We start from the raw sequence: 17,741 nt of genomic DNA, 5'->3' as shown, positions 1-17,741 counted from the left end.
ATATATATATATATATATATATATATATATATAGTTAGGTTCGTATATATTTGGACAGAGACAACATTTTTCTAATTTTGGTTCTAGACATTACCACAATGAATTTTAAACAAAACAATTCAGATGCAGTTGAAGTTCAGACTTTCAGCTTTCATTTGAGGGTATCCACATTAAAATTGGATGAAGGGTTTAGGAGTTTCAGCTCCTTAACATGTGCCACCCCGTTTATAAAGGGACCAAAAGTAATTGGACAAATTAAATAATTGTAAATAAAATGTTCCTTTCTAGTACTTGGTTGAAAACCCTTTGTTGGCAATGACTGCCTGAAGTCTTGAACTCATGGACATCACCATATGCTGTGTTTCCTCCTTTTTGATGCTCTGCCAGGCCTTCAGTGCGGTTGTTTTCAGTTGCTGTTTGTTTGTGGGCCTTTCTGTCTGAAGTTTAGTCTTTAACAAGTGAAATCCATGCTCAATTGGGTTGAGATCAGGAGACTGACTTAGCCATTCAAGAATATTCCACTTCTTTGCTTTAATAAACTCCTGGGTTGCTTTGGCTTTATGTTTTGGGTTATTGTCCATCTGTAGTATCAAATCAAATCAAATCAAATTTATTATCGCCAAGTACATATTACATATATACAAGGAATTCTTTGTGGCAAAGAGGCAACATAATATATAACAACAGATACAACAAGTAACATCTAACAAGACAGATACAGTATATAGTCTACACATGACGATTTAATTGTTGAACAGAGAGTGGATAGAAGCTGTTCATATGGCGGTTGGTGCTGCATTTGGGGACTCTGAAGCGACGTCCTGAAGGGAGTAGTTGGAATGAGGAGTGTCCCGGGTGAGAGGGATCGGATGAAATTTTCAATGCGTGGGATCGAATACTCTTATCATAAAGATCCTGGATTTTAGGCAGGGGGGAACCTATAATTCTCTCTGCTGTTCTGAAAGTCCTTTGTAAGCGGAGTTTGTCATGCGCAGTGGCTCCCCCATACCAGACTATCAGAGAGGAACAAATCACAGATCTGATGACAGCATTAAAGAATAAGATCAGCAGATTCTTAGACAAACCATATCTTTTCAGCTGACGCAGGAAGAACATCCTCTGTTGTGCTTTTCTTATAACAGCATCCACGTTTTTCCCCCATTTAAGATCATGAGAGATGATAACACCAAGGAATTTGGTCTCTGTGACCCTAAGAACCACTTCATCATGGATGTAGATTGGAATTATCTCATGTTGATCTTTCCTAAAATCCACAACCATCTCAGCAGTTTTTTTAGTGTTGAGTATAAGATTATTGGCTTTACACCAGTCACATATTCTTTCCACCTCACTCCGATGAAGCGAGGTATGAAGTATGAATATGTATGAAGTATGAAGTATAGTATGAAGCGAGGACCAATCAGTTTGGCTGCATTTGGCTGGATCTGAGCACACAGTATGGCTCTGAATACCTCAGAATTAATTCGGCTGCTTCTGTCCTGTGTCACATCATCAATAAACACTAGTGACCCAGTGCCACTGGCAAGCCATGCATGCCCAAGCCATCACACTGCCTCCGCCGTGTTTTACAGATGATGTGGTATGCTTTGGATCATGAGCTGTACCACGCCTTCGCCATACTTTACTCTTTCCATCATTCTGGTAGAGGTTGATCTTGGTTTCATCCAGAGGCGTATCTAGGCTTTCTGGCACCCGGGGCGCCCCCCCAAAAAAAAAGTACATATGTGACTTGCACACTTAGCCATGTAGCCACGAGCTGCTCTCCCTAATCCTCTCAATGTTCAGTAAAAAACTGAAAGCAGGATGAGAAGCTCGTTGTCACAAGACCATAACTATGAAAATCGCATATGAGTGAAGTGTCCATGTGATGACTACTGGAACCTGCAGAGCTGAGTCCTGACATTGCAGCTTCTGAATTCTCACAACGAATGCACTGCACACTTTTAGGATTCTCCCTTGCCGATATACAGTCATGTCAGCACAAGTATGTGATTTGTATAATTCTGGTCACATTCCGACTAGACGTGCCCGGCCTCGCTCTGTTCATTATCATTGAGTGAGGCCACACATGTCTAGTCAGCATGTGACCGTATGTATGTAAATTACCGGCATGAGAGAATCCTGACAGCGTTCAGTGAGCACTGTGAGAATTCAGAAGTCTGCAGTCACATAGAATGTCTGCAGACTCAGCACAAACCTGGACAACCCCTTTAATGTTCCTAACAAATAAAAACATGAGAATTAGTCAGTATCACTAATAATACTTACATCCAGGTACCTTATATATCACGTCGTCTCTGCAGTCATTCTCCTTTTCTTCTTCTTGTCCCGACCCCATGATGTGGACCCCATCCACATCTCGTCTCAGCAGACTTCCATCTTCTCCGGTCTTCTGCAGCAACTCTCCACACGATGCCCTTAAAGATAGAAGTGTCATTATAATGCTCCTAAATAAAAATGTCTGCAATATACTGTCGCCTCACGCTATTCCCCTCCCTCCTCATACTGTCTCCTCTAACATCCCACCTGTTCACTATACTGTCTCCTCATATATTTACCCCCTCACTCTCTATACTGTCTGCTCACACATACCCCTGACTCCCCATACTGTGTCTGCACACATGCCATCACCCTCACTCCCCATACTGTGCCCTCATACATTCACCCGTTCGCACCCCTTACTGTCTGCACCCATCCCCCATACTGCTTCCTCATATATGCCCTCATACATACTCTTCATTTTGTGTCCTCAAATCTCCCCACACATGTTAAATACCATCCCCACTCCAAATCCCCCCATCCCAAATCCACCACACACATTAAGTACCCCCATCCCCACTCCAAATCCCCCCACACATTAAGTATCCCCCATCCCCACTCAATAATCCCTCGTCCCTACTCCCAAATCCCCCCACACATTAAGTATCCCCCATCCCCACTCAATAATCCCTCGTCCCTACTCCCAAATCCCCCCACACATTATGTACCCCCACTCATTAACCCCCATCCCCACTCATTAACCCCCATCCCCACTCATTAACCCCCTTCCCCACTCATTAACCCCATCTCCACTCATTAAACCCCCACTTATTAACCCCCATCCCCACATTAACCCCCATCTCCACTCATTAACCCCCCACTTATTAACCCACATCCCCACATTAACCCCCATCTCCACTCATTAACCCCCACACTCATTAACCCCCATCTTCACTCATTAACCCCCCACTCATTAACCCCCATCCCCACATTAACCCCAACACTTTAACCCCCACACATTAACCCCCCCACTCATTAACCCCATCCCCACATTAACCCCTATCCCCACATTAACCCCCACACTTTAACCCCCATCTCCACTCATTAACCCCCATCCCCACATTAACCCCCATCTCCACTCAATAACCCCCCACTCATTAACACCCATCCCCACATTAAACCCCATCTCTACTCATTAACCCCCACTCATTAACCCCCACTTTAACCCCCACTCATTAACCCCCCGACTCATTAACCCCCATCCCCACTCAATAACCCCCCCACTCATTAACACCCCCCATCTCCCATCTTCGGTGGTTCTTCAGCTCCACAGAGGAGCACACTTACCACCAGCGTTTGCTCTGGGCGCCGGGGAGTGACGTCAGCAGCGTGATCACATGACATGATCACGCTGCTGACGTCGCTCTGACCCGGCGGTCAGAGCTTTAATTGTACAGGCGTCTGTATAGACGCCAGTACAATTGCTGCCTGGGAGCCGGCGCGGCCTCCTTCTCTGCGCCGGCTGTCAGCTTGACAGCCATCACAGAGAACAGCCGACTCACAGGATGGGGAGCGGCAGAACGCAGCCGCCGGGGGGGAGACACTGCGGACAGCTGCATTAGGCGGCCCGACTGCGCCCCCCTGCTGGCTGCGCCCGGGGCAACTGCCCCGGCTGCCCCACCCTGGATACGCCTCTGGTTTCATCTGTCCAAAGAATGTTCTTCCAGAACTGTGCTGGCTTTTTTATATGTCTTTTAGCAAAGTCCAGTCTAGCCTTTTGATTCTTGATGCTTATGAGTGCCTTGCACCATGCAGTGAACCCTTTGTATTTACTTTCATGCAGTCTTCTCTTTATGGTAGATTTGGATATTGATACGCCTACCTCCTGGAGAGTGTTGTTCACTTTGTTGGCTGCTTTGAAGGGGTTTCTCTTCACCATGGAGATTATTCTGCGATCATCCACCACTGTTGTCTTCCGTGGGCGCCCAGGTCTTTTTGCATTGATGAGTTCATCAGTGCTTTCTTTCTTTCTCAGGATGTACCAAACTGTAGATTTTGCCACTCCTAATGTTGTAGCAATTTCTCGGATGGGTTTTTTCTGTTTTTGCAGCTTAAGGATGGCTTGTTTCACCTGCATGGAGAGCTCCTTTGACCGCTGTTTCCTTCACAGCAAAACCTTCCAAATGCAAGCACCACACCTCAAATCAACTCCAGGCCTTTTATCTGCTTAATTGAGAATGACATAACGAAGGGATTGCCCACACCTGTCCATGAAATAGCCTTGGAGTCAATTGTCCAATTACTTTTGGTCCCTTTAACCCCCTTCACGACCCATGACGCCTAAGTAGGCATCATGAAAAGTCATGTCCCCGTAGGCGTCATGCTATAAATAGCGTTCCTGCGGTTCGGGTGACCGGGGTCACTGAAATGTCACCCGACCCGCAGATACAGGACCACATTGAGTTAAGCCCGGGGGTGTGGCTTCGCCCCCAAGTGGTCAGGATCACTCTGATTGGCTGTTAAAAGTGAAACAGCCAATCAGAGCGAAAGTAATATTTCATCAATGAAAATTGATGAAATATTACAATCCAGCCATGGCCGATGCTGCACTAGCATCAGACATGGCTGGAGACACTAATTTAACCCCCCCACCGGCTGGCAGGGGCGATCGGCCCCCGCCACAGACTAAAAAATCATTTTTTGAGGAAAAAAAAATATTTTTATTTTCACGACTCTGCGTTGTAAATTTCTATGAAGCACCTGGAGGTTCAAAGTGCTCACTATGCATCTAGATAAGTTCCTTAGGGGGTCTAGTTTCCAAAATGGGGTCATTTGTGGGGGAGCTCCAAAGCTTAGGCACGCAGGGGCTCTCCAAACACGACATGGTGTCCGCTAATGATTGGAGCTAATTTTCCGTTCAAAAAGTCAAATGGCGCTCCTTCCCTTCTGAGCCCTGCCATGCACCCAAACAGTGGTTCCCCCCCACATATGGGGTACCAGCGTACTCCGGACAAACTGGACAACAACTTTTGTGGTCCAATTTATCCTGTTTCCCTTGGGAAAATAAAAATTAGCTTGCTAAAATATAATTTTTGAGGAAAAAAAATGATTTTTTTTATTTTCTCTGCTTTGTGATATAATCTTCTGTGAAGCACTTCCCCCAAGTGCTCACCACACATCTAGATAAGTTCCTTCGGGGGTCTAGTTTCCAAAATGGGGTCACTTGTGGAGGAGCTCCAATGTTTAGGAACACAGGGACTCTCCAAACGCGACATGGCAACCGCTAAATATTCCAGCATATTTTCCATTCAAAAAGTCAAATGGTGCTCCTTCCATTCTGAGCCCTGCCGTGTGCCCAAACAGTGGTATATGACCACATATAAGGTATCGATGTACTCAGAAGAAATTGCCCAACAAATTTTAGGTTCCATTTTACCCTGTGGCCCATGGGAAAATGAAAAAAACTGAGGCTAAAAGAAAATTTTTGTGAAAAAAAGTACTTTTTTTATTACGGATCAATTTATGAAGCACCTGGGGGTTCAAAGTGTTCACTATGCATCTGATAAGTTCCTTGGAGGGTCTAGTTTCCAAAATGGGGTCACTTGTGGGGAACCTCCAATGTTTAGGCACACAGGAACCCTCCAAACGCGACATGGCAACCGCTAAATATTCCAGCATATTTTCCATTCAAAAAGTGAAATGGTGCTCCTTCCATTCTGAGCTCTGCCGTGTGCCCAAACAGTGGTTTATGACCACATATGAGGTATCGGTGTACTCAGGAGAAATTGCCCAACAAATTTTAGGATCCAATTTAACCTATTACCCATGTGAAAATGAAAAAATTGATGCTAAAAGAAAATTTTTGTTGGAAAAATTAAAATGTCCATTTTTTACCTTCCATCTTGCTTTAGTTCTTGTGAAACACCTGAAGGGTTAATAATCTTCTTGAATGTAGTTTTGAGTAGCTTGAGGGGTGCAGTTTTTAGAATGGTGTCACTTTTGGGTATTTTCTGCCATATAGACCCCTCAAAGTGACTTCAAATGTGAGGTGGTCCCTAAAAAAATGGTTTTGTAAATTTTGTTGTAAAAATGAGAAATCGCTGGTCAAAAAAAAAAATTTGTTTCCAAAATTGTGCTGATGTAAAGTAGACATGTGGGAAATGTTATTTATTAACTACTTTGTGTCACCTAACTCTCTGGTTTAACAAAATAAAAATTCAAAATTTGAAAATTGCGAAATTTTCAAAATGTTCGCCAAATTCCCATTTTTTTCACAAATAAACGCAAAAATTATTGACCTAAATTTACCACTAACATGAAGCCCAATATGTCACGAAAAAACAAACTCAGAATCGCTAGGATGCATTGAAGCGTTCTAGAGTTATTACCTCATAAAGGGACACTGGTCAGAAATGCAAAAAATGGCCAGGTCATTAAGGTCAAAATAGGCTGGGTCACGAAGTGGTTAAAAACAGGGTGGCACATGTTAAGGAGCTGAAACTCCTAAACCCTTCATCCAATTTTAATGTGGATACCCTCAAATGAAAGCTGAAAGTCTGAACTTCAGCTGCATCTGAATTGTTTTGTTTAAAATTCATTGTGGTAATGTCCAGAACCAAAATTAGAAAAATGTTGTCTCTGTCCAAATATATATGGACCTAACTGTATATGAGGGGCTGCTGCTGGGCTGTATATATTAGAATCTGCTGCTGGGCTGTATATATATGAGGGGCTGCTGCCGGGCTGTATATATCAGAGGCTGTTTAACTATATGTATCAGAGGCTGTTGCTGTGCTGACTGTATATAGAATAGAGGCTGAGAGGCTATATAAAGTGTATACACTGCACTATACTGTAAACAGGTCCACTCTATATACATACAGTATACACAGACACACTGTAATGCAGGATATAGCTTGGACTATATACAGCATATAGAGTATGTACAGTATGGTACTATGTAGGACAGGAGCTGCAAGAAAGATACACAGACAGACACACACAGACACACACACACACACACACAGACAGACACCATACTCACCCACTGCAACACTGTGAAGACTGAACCACTTCACCTCTGGATCTTCAGTGACTGAGAAGATCCATTCCAGAGTGAGCTCCGGGGTGGAGAATCCTCTTCTCGCACCGACACCGTGGCTCCGCCTCCTTCCTTGAACGTAGCTGAGCAAACTCTCATCTGATCTAATCTGAGGGAGTGATCGTATAGCTGAATAGGTAGCGCCTAGAAGCTTCTGTTGGGATTGGAGAAGGCTGCCGCATGCCATAAGCGAAGCATTAGGTACAGGGTACTAAGGAAGTCTGGCTAGCCAGGTCAGTGGATGCTGACGCAGGTCAGGTGCCATGACTCTGCCGCTCTTCGACAGCCACTGAGATGTAGGAGCATAGCCAGGTACCTACACTTTCAATAGTTTCTCTTTTGTTAAATGTTTATTATCATTAGAAATGGTTCACAGCAAAGAGACGTGTATTTTACATGTTTTGAGATATTTCTCCTTATATTGGCCTGCATGGGTTAGGGGTGTGTTAGGGTTGGAGCTAGAATTGGGGGGTTTCCACTGTTTCGGCACATCAGGGAGCCTTCACATGCGACATGGTTCCCCGCCATCGATTACAGACAATTTTGCATTCAAAAAGTCAAACGGTGCTTCCCCCCTTCTGAGCCCTGCCATGCACCCAACCAGTGGCTTTCCCCCACATACAGGGTATCGGTGTACTCAGTAGAAATTGCACAACATATTTTACATTCCATTTTCTCCTGATACCCTTTTTTTGTGAAAAATAAATGTTATTTTTTTTCCTTCCACATTGCTTTAGTTCTTGTGAAACACCTGAAGGGTTAATAAACTTCTTGAATGTGGTTTTGAGCACCTTGAGGGATGCAGTTTTTAGAATGGTGTCACTTTTGGGTAACCCCTCAAAGTCACTTCAAATGTGAAGTGATCCCTACAAAAATGGTTTTGTAAATATTGTTGGAACAATGAGAATTCAACTTTTAACCCTTATAACGCCCTAACAAAAAGAAAAAAAAAATTTTTGGTGATACAAAAACTATTTTTAAAATAAAAAGAGTCTTTTAGCGTATGATAGCTGCCAAACATAAAAACCCACCATAAATAGTAAATCAAACCCCCCGTTATCACCTCCTTAGTTAGGGAAAAATAATAAAATTTAAAAAAATGTATTTATTTCTATTTTCCCATTAGGGTTAGGGCTAGGGTTAGAGTTAGGGCTAGGGTTAGGGTTTGGGGTGTGTTTGGGTTAGGGCTGAGATTAGGGTAACTTATTCACAGAATATTATTTTCATTTTATTCAGCATATTTTTTTTTATATAGCCCTCACTTTTTCATTAGTGCATATATTTCACTTTATTAGCCATTGTAACTTCGCCTCTTGTCCTCTGCACACCACTATGTCTTTTAAATAAAAATTTTAATATATATATGTAATTTATTATTAAATTCTTTTTGTAAAATATTTGTCTCATCATTATTATATTTTTTGTTGTTATTTATGTCCTTTTTTGTGATACAATAAATTTGATATTTTTATCATGATTTTTTGTGAATGTCTTTTGTAAGGGATATACTTGTTGTATGTGGGCTGGTGAATTTTGTGTGCCAGGGCTGCTTTTTAGTCCCAGTCCGGCCCTGAATCCCCTCGTGTATCTGAATGCAAGGAAGAGTGTGAACTTGTGCTAATTGTGCAGTAACACTTTGTCATCTCTGCTCCGTCCTGTCTTCCAGCACAGGGTTAAATTGCTCCGACTCCATATCTGGCTTCATGGCTTGATCATAGATGCTGGATCCTGATCCCCAACAAAATCCCACCAACCCAAGATTGTGAAAGAAACACACAAAACACTTTTATTGGATGTTAAATCGACCAAATTTTAATCCAAATCTCATAATTATTATTTCATTCAGTGTCTGAAATTTAGAATCAGCCAATTACTATGAAAAAGACACTGAAAATGGCAGAACCCCCGACTCACGAAGAATCATCCTTCAGCACTCAGGAAAGGAAAAACCACCTGTGGTGGAAACCTCTAGGGAACCATGGCTGTAGGACTGCCCTTCCCTTGGGCTTAGAAGGTTAATGCCAACATGTTACAGCAAATTGTACCAGAATTTGTACATTGTATCTTATTTGTTATGGAGAAGCCTTATGCGACCTCTCCAGGCCGTACACATGAAGGTGAAGGCGGCGAGCACCGGACGTGAGGGAGATCTGGCTGCAACATCTGTCACCCCATTGATCTGGCTGGCTAGGCGGTATGGCTGATCTGGCTGGCTAATCGGTATGGCTGATCTGGCTGGCTAGGCGGTATGGCTGATCTGGCTGGCTAGGCAGTGTCCCCTTCCTCCCATTGTGGAGTGATGAAGCTCCAGGTCTCCAGACACATCAAGTACGGCTCCTCCTACGGCTGAATGACTTGTGGTTCTGGAATCTTCTTCTGTATCATAGATGCATGTGTTTATGACATCAGAGCAGTTGCCATAGTTACCACAGGTGTTTTATACTGTGGTTTCATTGGTTAGAAAGTCCCTTTCAGTGTTCCAAAGAATTAACCCTTGAATGCCTGGCATCGTGCCTTTCTCCAGAAGCCTGTAAAATAAATTTGTCACATATTTTAACCCCTTTACCACGTTGGTTTTTTTTTTTTTTTTGCTCCCCTCCTTCCCATAACTTTTTTATTTTTCCTGCAATATGGTCATGTGAGAGGTTGTTTTTTGCAGGACAAGTTGTACTTTCTAGCGACACCATTGATTTTGCCCTATAGTGCAATGGATATTGGAGAAAAAATTCCAAGCGCGGTGAAATTGCAAAAAAGTGCAATTCCACAAATTTTTGGGGGGGTTTATCATTTTCACTAATTGCTAAATCTGACCTGCCATTATGATTCTCCAGGTCAATACAAGATTGTAAATACCAAACATGTATAGGTTCTTTTTATTGAAATGGTAAATAAAAATGCAAAGTTTGTAAAAAAACCAAAAGACCATAGCATCTTAATTTCTTGGAATTTGGGGCTGGGTGAGAGCTTATTTTTTGTGTGCCGAGTTGACGTTTTTAGTGAAGCTATTTTGGAATAGATAAAATGTTTTTCTCGCCCATTATTGCATTTTATTGCAATGCTACGATGACCAAAAAAAAAATATTCCGGAGTTTTGATTTTTTTTTTTTCTCATTACACTGTTTACCTGTTGGACCAATTCTTTTTCCATTTTCATAGATCGGACATTTCTAAACACGTCGATATGAAATGTGTATTTTTTATTTATTTTTAATTGTTTTATTTTGAATGGGGTAAAGGGGGGTGATTTGAATGCTTATATTTTTTAAATATTTTTTTAATTTTTTTTTATTTTTTACATGCTTCAGTAGTCTCCTTCGGAGACTTAAAGCTGGGATCTTTTTGACTGCTTGTGCAATCTATCAAAACTATTGCAGGATCCCTCTTCCCAGTATTATAAGGAGCATAGACTGCTCAAAAATGAAGGGAACTCTTAAACAACACAATGTAACTCCAAGTCAGTCACACTTCTGAGAAATCAATCTGTCCAGTTATGAAGCAACACTGATTGTGAGTCAATTTTGTCCTGCTATTGTGAAAATGGAACAGACAATAAGTAGAAATGATAGGCAAATAGTAAGACAACCCCTATAATTCTGCAGATGGTGACCACAGACCATTTCTCTGTTTTGATCCTTTCTGGCTGTTGTTTTGGTCACTTTTGCTGTTTGTCATTGCTCTCACCCCTAAAGGTACGTACAGTAGCATAAGGCAGTGTCTACAACCCACAGAAGTTGCTCATGTAGTGCAGCTTATCCAGGATGGCACATCAACGAAAGACGTGGCAAGTAGGGTTGCTGTGTCTGTCAGCACAGTGTACAACACATGGAGCAGATACCAGGAGACAGGTCAGTAGACCAGGAGACATGGAGGTATTCGTAGAAGGGCAACAACCCAACAGCAGGACTGCTACCTCTTCAATTGTGCAAGGAAGAACAGAAGGAGCAGTGCCAGAGCCCTGAAAAATGACCTCCAGCAGGCCTCCAATATCCATATGTATGCTAAAACTGTCAGAAAAAGACTCCATGAGGGTGGTATGAGGGCCCAATGTCCACAATTGAGTGTTGTGCTTACAGTCCAGCACCATGCAGAGCGAGTGACAGTTGACACGTTCTCTATAACATGTGACAGTCTGGAGCCACCGTGGAGAGCGCTCTGTTGCCTGCAACATACTCCAGCATGACCATTTTGGCAGTGGGTTAGTAATGATGTGGGGAGGCATTTGTTTGGAACGCCATACAGCCCTCTATGTGCTAGCCAGAGGTACCTTGACTGCCATTAGGTACCGGGATGATATCCTTGGACCCATGGTGAGACCACATGCAGGTACACTGGGCCCTGGGTTGCTTCTGATGCATGACAACGCCTCATGCTCATAATATCGGGGGTAGCCGACACCCCGGAGAACATGATTCAGGTCGGTTTTTACAGTCCTGAATAACAGTGATCACAAAGAAAAAAATAGTCTGGTTTTCAATTCATGTCTTTCTCCTCTGATATGATCTAGCACATCGGAGAAGAGATAAATGGGGTCCCCCAAATACGCCATGGGTTAGAGGTGTGTTAGGGTTGGAGTTAGAATTGGGGGGGTTTCCACTGTTTCGGCACATCAGGGAGTCTTCAAATGCGACATGGTTCCCCGACATTGATTACAGACAATTTTGTGTTCAAAAAGTCAAACAGTGCTCCCTCCCTTCTGAGCCCTGCCATGCGCCCAACCAGTGGCTTTCCCCCCACATACAGGGTATCGGTGTACTCAGGAGAAATTGCACAACATATTTTGCATTCCATTTTCCCCTGATACCCTTTTTGTTTGGAAAAATAAATGTTATTTTTTTTCCTTCCACATTGCTTTAGTTCTTGTGAAGCACCTGAACGGTTAATAAACTTCTTGAATGTGGTTTTGAGCACCTTGAGGGGTGGAGTTTTTAGAATGGTGTCACTTTTGGGTAACCCCTCAAAGTTACTTCAAATGTGAAGTGGTCCCTTAAAAAATGGTTTTGTATACAGTATAATGGTGGAAAAATGAGAAATCCACTTTTAACCCTTATAACGCCCTAACAAAAAAAAAATTAGGTTTCCAAGATAGTGCTGATGTAAAGTACGAAATGTCATTTATGAATTATTTTGTGTGAAATAACTCTCCTATTTAAGGTCACAAAAATTAAAAGTTTGTAAATTGCAAAATTGTCAACATTTTTGCCAGATTTCCTTTTTTTCATAAACACAAGTCTTATAGAAGAAATTTTACCACTAACATGAAGTACAGTATGTCACAAAAAAATAAAATCTCAGAATCAGTGTGCTACGTTGAAGCGTTTCAGAGGTATAATCTCATAATCTGACAGTGTTCAGAATTGTAAATATTGGCTTGGTCATTAACCCCTTTCTGACATGAGACATACTATCCCGTCCACGGTACCCAGGCCCCTATGACCGCGGATGGGATAGTACGTCTAAGTGATCAGTGGCGCTTCCGGGCGGGGCGCTGCTGATCGCGCCTGGGTGTCTGCTAATCGCGGCCGGGTGTCAGCTGATTATCACAGCTGATACCCGGCGCTATCTGTCAGGGGCAGTCACATTAACCCCTGGCACACTGCGATCAAACATGATCGCAGTGTACCGGGGAATTAGGGAAGCATCGGCAGGGAGGGGGCTCCCTGCGTGCTTCCCTGAAACCCCGGAGCAGTACGATGTGCTGCGCTGCTCTGGTGGCCTCCTTCCCTGCAGGACCCCGGATCCAAGATGGCCACGGGGGCCTTCGAGGGCCTGCAGTGAGGCGGCTTCCTTCGTGCCTGCAGAGAGCAGGCACAGAGGAAGCCTGTGCAGCGCCTGTCAGATCGCTGATCTGACAGAGTGCTGTTCAAACTGTCAGATCAGCGATCTGATACATTACAGTGATGTCCTCCCCCCGGGACAATAAAATAAAGTGAAAAAAAAAAGAAGAAAAATAATTTATAAAAAAATCCCTCAATAAATTAAAAAAAAAAAAATTCCTTAATAAATTAATTACCGCCCTATAAAACTTTCCCACTAGTTAATCCCTTTAGTGAACCCATTAAAAAATAAAAAAAACAAAGCAAAAAACAATGATTTATCATTATACTGCCTAACAAAACGTGCAATAACACTCGATCAAAAAAATGGATATAAATAACCATGGTACCATTGAAAACGTCATCTTATCTTGTAAAAAATGAGCTGCCACACAGCGTCATCAGTGAAAAAATAAAAAAAGTTATAGCTCGCAGAATAAAGCGATGCAAAAATAATTATTTTTTATATAAAGTTGTTTTCATTGCATAAAAGCGCCAAAACATAAAAAAATAGATAGTAACATAGTAACATAGTTTTGAAGGCTGAAGGAAGACCTTATGTCCATCTAGTTCAGCCTATTTTTAGTGCAGCTGATCTGCATTGTTGATCCTGGGGAAGGCAAAAAACCCACAGAGTAGAAGCCAATTTTCTCCATAGGGAAAAAAATTCCTTCCCCTAAGCTGGGTCAACCATCTACCTATAATATTGTGTTATTCGTAACCTTCTATACTGTTACTCACAAGAAAAGCATCCATTCCTTTCTTAAATTCATTCAGTGAGTTGGTGTGGTGCTAATAAAAATATGGATATCTTATAGCCTACATATTGTAATATATTCTTTATATGCTTTCATATAGTGTAGTCATTAGACCAAGGATGGAAAGTATTTCAAATATGAAATATGGTTGCTTGAATCCAAACACTATATTGCAATATACTATGGTGTAATATCATTACTGCTGAACTTTGACACTGAGCCACAAAGCGTTTGCTCTGTGTCAATACCGTAAGACAAGGAATTGTTCTGTGGTCTTTGAAGCTCTGTGTTTCAAAGATTCATTATCCTGATTTGTACACAAGTGACCACTGTAATATTTGCGTTGACAAACAGTGATAGATACTGAATACTTTAACTTGGAGGGTGGTTGATGGGAATTCTACAAGGAACTTTCCAACTAATTCTGTGTGGTTTATTCTTACAACAGGAATAACAACTGTATAGATAATGAATATTTATGCTGCTTGAACAAGGAAGTATTGTGCTCAATAATAGTATGATTCTCGTTTGACAAGAGAGACCAAAATGTTATGGTCTCATGTAGCAATATTGGGTCATGCATGACATCAATAATCGAGGACCGATTGTGATACACATCTTGACATGTATGAGTGTGTGTCTGAGTTACGATAGGTATCCAGTTTTCAGAATAGGTGATTATGGAAGTCATGCTGCCCATCTTAGAGCATTATGCTATGAGCATGAAGAGTTAACAATGTAACAAGCAACATATGTTGAACTTTGAACAGTGATAGACAACTTTGACAAGTTGACCAGAGGCAAACAGAGCCTGGGTTATAATCAGTAGCAAAACATTGTGCTATTGTTAAGAGACATGCTAATGGCAAACAAATCTCTGGTTGGCGCAAACAAACTAAGATTGTAGTAGTCTATAACAAACAGACCTTGAAGTCTTGTGCTGTTGTCAAGACAACAACGTACTGTGCAGATTCAAGATTCTGATGCAGACTAAACATACTGCACAGTTGTAATGTGGGAGTGTTGTGTCTAAAAAGGTGGACTCTATGTCAGTGAGGAGAAGGGACATTTCCAGGAAGGGACATTTCCAGAAGCTATCGTGGGTGCACAGTTTCTGTGATGACAAGACCAGAGTATTTTCCTTCTCACTGACACTGTGGGGTCCCTCCAGTAGAGAAGTGATGCTACAATGCTTGGTAATGTATAGTATGGATACTTATTTCTCTATGTACTATAATTCATAATAATTGTATGATTCACATGAAATTAATTAGCAAGACAGGGTAATATTATATCTGCCATTCCATTAATTTGTTGTATTATAATCATTGTATAATAAATTTGTGTTATATCCAAGTAGTAGCCTTCTTTAATGCCGTATCCGAACCTTTATTGCTAAACAGTTGGCAATACAGTTGGCCATCATCACGTCCTCAGGAAGCGAATTCCAGAGCCTCACTGCTCTTACCGTGGAGAACCCTCTTCTATGCTTGTGCAGAAATTGTCTTTCCTCCAAACAAAGAGAATGCCCCCTTGTTCTTGTCACAGTCCTTGGTACAAACAGTTCATTGGAGAGATCTCTATGTTGCCCTCTGATATACTTGTACATATATGTTAGGTCTCCCCTAAGTCTTCTCTTTTCTAGAGTAAATAGGCCTAATTTTGATAACCTTTCTGGGTATTGTAGTGAACCAACTTCATTTATCATTTTAGTAGCTCGCCTTTGAACCCTTTCAAGTTCAGTAATGTCTTTCTTAAGCACCGGTGTCCAAAATTGCACACAATACTCCAAGTGTGGTCTGACGAGTGAATTGTACAGAGAGAGAATTATGTTTTCATCTCGTGTCCCCAGACCTCTTCTAATGCATCCCATGACCCTATTTGCTTTGGTGGAAGCTGCCTGACACTGGGCACGCCAATTTAGCTTCTTATTGTCTAAGTCTTTTTCCATGTCTGATTTCCCCAGCAGTTTCCCATTTAGTAAGTAATTGTAGCATCTGTTTCTCCTTCCCATGTGCATAACCTCACACTTATCTGTGTTAAACCTCATTTGCCATTTTTCAGCCTAATTCTCCAATTTACTCAAATCTGCCTGTAGTTGCAATCTGTCCTCCTTTGTGTTAACTACCTTACATAGTTTTGTATCATCTGCAAATACTGATATTTTACTGTGTAAGCCATCCACTAGATCATTAATAAATATATTAAATAGTAGGGGGCCCAATACAGAACCCTGTGGTACCCCACTAGTAACCCTGGCCCAATCTGAGTATGCCCCATTAATAACCATTCTTTGTTTTCTATCACTAAGCCAGCTACCTACCCATCTACACACATTTTCCCCTAGCCCAAGCTTTCTCATCTTACTTACCAATCTTTTATGTGGGACAGTGTCAAATGCTTTAGAGAAGTCGAGATAAATGACATCCAATGATTCTCCTTGGTCCATTTGAGAGCTTACATCCTCATAGAAGCTGATCAGGTTAGTTTGACAGGAGCGATCCTTCATAAATCCATGTTGATATGGAGTTAAACATTTATTAACATTGAGATATTCCATAATGGTATCCCTTAGAAACCCTTCAAAAATTTTACCCACAACAGATGTTAAGCTTACCGGCCTATAGTTTCCAGGTTCCCTTTTACAACCCTTTTTGAATATTGGTACCACATTTGCTTGCCGCCAATCAAAAGGAACAGACCCTGTTTCTATAGAGTCTTTAAATATAAGGAATAGAGGCCTGTCTATCACATTACTTAACTCCCTTAATACCCGAGGGTGAATGCCATCAGGGCCTGGTGATTTGTCAATTTTAATCTTACTAAGGCACTTCTGCACTTCTTCCTGGGTTAGGCAGGTAATACTTAATGGGGAGTTTACATTATCACTCTGCATTTCCCCTGGCAAATCCTTTTCCTTTGTGAACAGTGTTGAGAAAAAAGTATTTAAAACATTTGCTTTTCCCTCATCGCTCTCTATGATTTCACCCTCATTGTTCTTTAAAGGGCCGACACCATCAATTTTAATCATTTTACTGTTTATATAATTAAAGAATAGTTTGGGGTTTGTTTTACTTTCCTTAGCAATGAGTCTCTCAGTTTCCACTTTTGCTAAATGTATTTGTTTTTTACACATTTTATTTTTTTCTCCATAACTTTTTAATGCTTCTTCATTGCCTTCTTGTTGTAGCTTCTTAAATGCCTTGTTCTTGTTAATTATTGCCCTTTTTACATCCTTATTTAGCCACATTGGTGTTCTCCTGTTCCTAGCCCTTTTATTTCTGTACGGTATGGCTAGCTCGCAGTGGATGTATAAAACTGATTTAAATATTTCCCATTTATTTTCTGTGCTCCTATTTTTGAGGACATTGTCCCAATCAATTCGGCGAAGGTCCTCTCTAAGCTGATCAAACTTTGCTTTCCTGAAATTCAGCGTTTTTGTAACCCCCTTCCAGGGCACCTTACTGAAGGACAAGTGGAATTGTATTATATTGTGGTCACTGTTCCCTAGGGGCCCATAGACTCGTACTTCTGTTATTCTATCTGGCCTGTTGCTTAAAATTAAGTCCAGAAGGGCTGTCCCTCTAGTTGGGCCCTGCACAAGTTGTGACAGATAATTATCCTTGGTCACTGACAGGAATTGGTTTCCTTTCTGAGATATGCAGGTTTCAGTTTCCCAGTGTCTATGTCGAGGTAGTGGAAGTCCCCCATAATAATCACCTCATTGTGATTTGCTGCTTTGTCTATTTGTTTCAATAATACATTTTCAGTGGTTTCTGTTATATTTGG

This window comes from Dendrobates tinctorius, unplaced genomic scaffold, assembly GCF_039654945.1.
Source record: "Dendrobates tinctorius isolate UK_male_01 unplaced genomic scaffold, ASM3965494v1 ptg000003l, whole genome shotgun sequence".
NCBI classification, from domain to species: domain Eukaryota; kingdom Metazoa; phylum Chordata; class Amphibia; order Anura; family Dendrobatidae; genus Dendrobates; species Dendrobates tinctorius.
The sequence above is the reverse complement of the archived record's forward strand: the minus strand, read 5'-3'. Positions refer to the sequence as shown.